Genomic DNA, 5,858 nt, shown 5'->3' with positions numbered 1-5,858 from the left:
GTCATAGTTTAATTTTTGCGAGTGAAGGTTGAGATATATACACCAAATCGCCTTCGATGCTTCAGATGTCAAAAATACGGCATCATGAAGGCAGTTGTTCGAAATGCCAAGCATGTGGCCGATGCGGAGACCCTTCTCATCGGGAATCCGAGTGTAGAGACACTTGACATTGTGTAAACTGTGGAAAGGAACACCACGACTATTAAAAGGATTGTAACACCTGGAAACAGGAGAAGGAAATACAGAGAGTTATAAGCAATATAAGCAACTGGCAGGTTAGCACAATATTATAATTTATTTAGAATATCATTGGATTTGAAATGGAAATATATACATTTAGACTTGTGATAGAACGTTTAGACCTAATGGGATTTAATTCTTAATACTTGAATTCTTTTTAATTTTTCACTTTGCATTCCTGGGAAATACATTATTTGTTGAATTAAAAAATAATTGGCACTTGCTCTTTTCTTTTGCTTTGTTTAAGACCATAGAGTCGTAATAGTATGAGGTAACGAAAGTGATTCAGAGAAGTCCTATCAAAGTCGGTATGACATCGCACGGACCGCTTCTCTTGTCACAGAGTTACCTCGCTTTGTGAAAACGTTTCTTTTGCTCACGGAGTTACCTCGCTTTGATGAAACGTCTATTCATTACTTGTTTAAATTTTGAATATATCGAGCGAATGTACGTTGGGAGACACATCACTGTACATAAACATTACCAATTCAAACTTATAGGGCAATCGTTTGTTTTATCGTAGTATGTATGTTCAAATACAGATTCTCTATCGGCCTCCTCTTCTCGTGATGAAGTCATAACCAGTGTGATGACGCCTGCGCTTGCTGTGCGCTAACGACTGCTGACCTGATGCTAAAAGTCTGACTTAATAAAATGGATAAATAGCCATGAAATGCATGCAATACTATACTTAATAAACATTATAAATAGACATGAAATGCATGTAATAATAGACATAATAAACATTATAAATATCAATGAAATGCATACAATAATAGACTTAATAAACATAAATAGACATGAAATGCATGTAATAATAAACTTATAAAACGGTATAAATAGCCATGAAATGCATGCAATAATAGACTTAATAAACATTATAAATACTCACGAAATGCATGCAATAATAGACTTAATAAACATTATAAATACTCATGAAATGCATGCAATAATAGACTTAATACACAGTATGAATAGCCATGAAATGCATGCAACAATAGACTTAATAAACATTATAAATAGCCATGAAATGCATGCAATAATAGACTTAATAAACATTATAATTAGCGATGTAATGCATCCAATAACAGACTTAATAAACATTATAAATACCCATGAAATGCATGAAATAATATACTTAATAAACATTGTAAATAGCCATGAAATGCATGCAATAATAGACTTAATAAACATTATAAATATTCATGAAATGCATGCAATAATCGACGTAATAAACATTATAAATAGACATGAAATGCATGCAATGATAGACTTAATAAACATTATAAATAACCATGAAATGCATCCAATAACATACTTATAAAACGGCATAAATAATCGTGCTATGCATCCAATAACGGACCTAATAAATATTATAAGTAACAACTGAATGCATGCGATAAAAGACTAAATAAACATTATAAACAGCCATGAAATGCATGCAATGATAGACTTAATAAACATTATAAATGGTCATGAAATGCATGCATTAATATACTCAATAAACATTATAAATAGCCATGAAATACATCCAATAACGGACTTTTCAAACGGTACAAATAATCATGCAACGCATCTAATAACGGACTTAATAAACATTATAAGTGACCATGAAATGCATCCAATAACAGACTTAATAAACGTTACAAATAACCTTGAAATGCATCAAATAACAGACAAAATAAACATAAATAACCATGAAATGCATCCTATAAAAATCTTAATAAATATTACAAATAATCATGAAATGCATCCAATAACAAACTTAATAAACATTATAAATAACCTTGAAATGCATCAAATAGCTTGCTAAATAAACATAAATAACCAAGAAATGCATCCTGTAACAGTCTTAATAAACATTACAATATCTATGGAATGCATACAATAACAGACTTAATAAACATTATAAATAGCCATGAAATGCATGCAATAATAGACTTAATAAACATTATAAATAGCCATGAAATACTTGCAATAATAGACTCAATAAAAACTATAAATAGCCATTAAATGCATGCAATAACAGACCTACAAAACGGTATAAATAATCGTGCAACACATCCAATAACGGACTTAATAAACATTATAAGTAGCCATGACATGCATTCAATAACAGACTTAATAAACATTATAAATAATCTAGAAATGCATCCAATAACAGACTTATAAAACGGTATAAATAATCGTGCAACGCATCCAATAACGGACTTAATAAACATTATAAGTAACCATGAAATGAATCCAATAACAGACTTAATAAACATTATAAATAACCTTGAAATGCATACAATAATATACTTATAAAACTGCATAAATAATTATGCAACGCATCCAATATCGGACTTAACAAATATTATAAGTAACCATGAAATGCATCAAATAGCAGACTTATACACATTATAAAAAACCATGAAATGCATGCAATAATATACTTAATAAATATTATAAATAGCCGTGAAATGTGTCCAATAACAGACTTAATAAACACAAATAACCATGAAATGCATCCAATAAGTCCTTATAAACATTACAAATAACCATGAAATGCATTCAATAACAAACTTAATAAACATTATAAATCACCTTGAAATGCATCCAATAACAGACTTAATAAACATTATAAAAAACCATGAAATGCGTGCAATAATAGACTTAATAAACATTATAAATAGCCATGACATGCATCCAATAACAGACTTAATACACATAAATAACCATGAAATGCATCCAATAGGTCTTTATAAACATTACAAATAACCATGAAATGCATTCAATAATAAACTTCATAAACATTATAAATAACCTTGAAATGCATCCAATAACAGACTTATAAAACTATAAATAATCGTGCAACGCATCCAATAACGGACTTAATAAACATTATAAATAACCTTGAAATGCATCAAATAACATGCTAAATAAACGTAGATAACCAAGATATGCATCCAGTAACAGTCTTAATAAACATTACAATGTCTATGGAATGCATATAATAACAGACTTAATAAACATTATAAATTCCCATGAAATGCTTGCAATAGCAGACTTAATAAACATAATCAATAACCATGAAATGCATCCAATAACAGACTTAATAAACATTATAAATAATCATGAAATGCATACAATAATAGACTTCATCAACATTATTAATAGTAATAATAATGAGGACTTTGTATAGCGCCTAATCTTTAGAAGCTCCAAGCGCTTTACAACATTAGACAACACCTATAAGATAAGAAACATAATAATATTATTACAACAACAAACAACACGAAATTGGAAAAACATTTTAAAAAAATAAAAAAACCTGCTGAGAATAGTTCAGGTAGGAAACATTATTAGGTCTTTAAGTTTGTTCTTGCAGTCGAAATAAGTGAGTTTTGAGAGCCCTCTTGAATGTGATCACTGTGTCTTTGTGTCTAAGTTCAGTGGGCAATTCATTCCACGTTGCTGGGCCCTGGTATGCAAAAGAACGCTGTACATATGACTTTGTTATATAACCATGAAATGCATTCAATAATAGACTTCATAAACATTATAAATGCCACGAAATGCATCCAATAACGGACTTAAACATTATAAATAACCATGAAATGAACCCATTAACAGACTTAATAAACATTATAAATAAAGATGAAATTCTCCCAATAACGGACTTATAAACATAAATAACCGTGAAATGCATCCAATAACATACTTGCGAAATTGAAAATTGCAATTAAATTAGTATTTGCCATTGATGGTCAAAGAAACGTTATTTCACCCACCCACCCCTTAAAAGAAATAATGACCACATAAAAAACGGTTTAACATTGTATAGACCGCTGCTGATTACGAAACTGTGTCCTTTATTCATTAGCATAACCATCTAGCGTAATACAAGTTTCCTCAGACATGCATCTGGTAAATTAGTACTAGATAAAATAGGTTAACCCTTTCACAATATCGACGATAATGCATAATAAAAGTACCGAAATTGTTCTCATGGTAGTGCAAACTTCTGTCAACTGGACTTTTGTATATAGCAAACTGTGTTTACCATCGGACTAGTATTTCATTACATGTTATACTACTACTAGTACTATTACTATTAGCAGTAATGTTGAGAACAACAATAAGGTGCGGCGTGTGTTTTTCTAATTATGTGTGACACTAAAATATATAAATCAGAGATACTTGTAGCTTAAATAAATATATGGTTTAATGGGATCTCACCACATTCCTGGCTATATAGTCCTTTGAGCAGAAATGACAAATATGGAAATTTGGAACTTGTACCAAAGCACTTGACTTTGTTTGGGTACAAACTGGTTACCCCTGTACAAGATTTCGTCTGAGTGGTCTCCAGTGTCTGGATCTTTTACTCACTACGAGTAAGTGTAAACAGCCATGTGACCTTGCTCGAATTACAGGGAACCGGGCGATTCTATAATACACGAGCTGTCTTATCAATCAAACTCAAGATTTAGGCGACAAGGTGGTCGCTCGGGGCGTTTTAGTGACAATTCTTGTTATTTTATGACCTAGTACGAGACCAGCTTGGCCTTCACTTGGCAATAGGAAATGAAAAGAACCAAAATGCATTCACAAATGTTGAATATCATAGAAAGAAACGAACATAATACTAATGTTGAACCTATTGTACACGCACGACACGAGAGAGTGGGCCTTTTCGAGTTCAACGTTTCTTTGTATTTTGATAGTCGAGAATCCCAATTTATTTTAAAGAGATAAATTCTCAATTAAAGAATATTGAAAGACGTTTATATTGTTCGAAATCATAGCCTATTCAAGAACCACGATTTCTCTTGTGTTCTTTGCATGACAGCCATATGATTTGACCAACAAATCTCTTCAACCAAACGAGACATTAATGGATAATTTTCATAAATTGAGTCTCTGTACAGTTGTATATCAAGCATCGGTGGTTCAGTGGTAGAATGCTCGCCTGCCACGCGGGCGGCCCGGGTTCGATTCCCGGCCGATGCAGATATGATTTTATTAAATGTTATACCTTCGTCATCAAGAAGGGAAGGATTAAGATATTATGATTGGATCATACATTTAACTTTTTTTTATCCATGTCTTTAATAGTCTTTTTCTTCTTCTACTAAATGCACCGCTGAAAATAACGGGATATTTAAATATACTTGGAAGTAGGCACGCTGTTGGCTGCACATTTTAGTGTGGGCTAGTTGAATGCGCGTGGGTTCTTATCGCGTGAAAGTCCTGACGGTAATAAAAATGATGAACCTGATTGATATGGAGAAATTATTGAGACAAATAAATAATTTAAATATGATAGAAGTTTACTCAAATCATAAGGATCAAACTGAGAAGAAAGAAGACGAAATTGATACTGACTTTGTTCCCAGCAGCTTCTGGATAAGAAGATGTAGTTATTGGGATAAATGAGTGAATTCACACAGACGGAAATACAATACAAAATTTAGACATATCAACCATTAAAGAAAGACCAAATTAATAGGTTTTATGTGGTCACTACAATGGAAGCATTAGCGTTTAACGGAAGCTTATCATACTCACGGCCGTGTGGACCTTCGGTGTAAATCAAACTTTGTAAGATTGTAAAGAAAAACAAGTTGCACACA

The 5,858-nt window shown here is 31.7% G+C and overlaps 1 non-coding gene across 1 annotated transcript; it reads left to right on the top strand.

Annotated features, from left to right (window-relative positions):
- The first annotated feature begins 5,164 nt into the window (after positions 1–5,164).
- Trnag-gcc (transfer RNA glycine (anticodon GCC)) lies at positions 5,165–5,235 on the top strand. Its single transcript has one exon. It is a non-coding gene; the product is annotated as a tRNA-Gly (tRNA).
- Positions 5,236–5,858: the final 623 nt, after the last annotated feature.

This window comes from Sinohyriopsis cumingii, chromosome 16, assembly GCF_028554795.1.
Source record: "Sinohyriopsis cumingii isolate HCF-2022 chromosome 16, ASM2855479v2, whole genome shotgun sequence".
NCBI classification, from domain to species: Eukaryota; Metazoa; Mollusca; class Bivalvia; order Unionida; family Unionidae; genus Sinohyriopsis; species Sinohyriopsis cumingii.
This window is presented reverse-complemented; position numbering and strand designations above follow the sequence as displayed.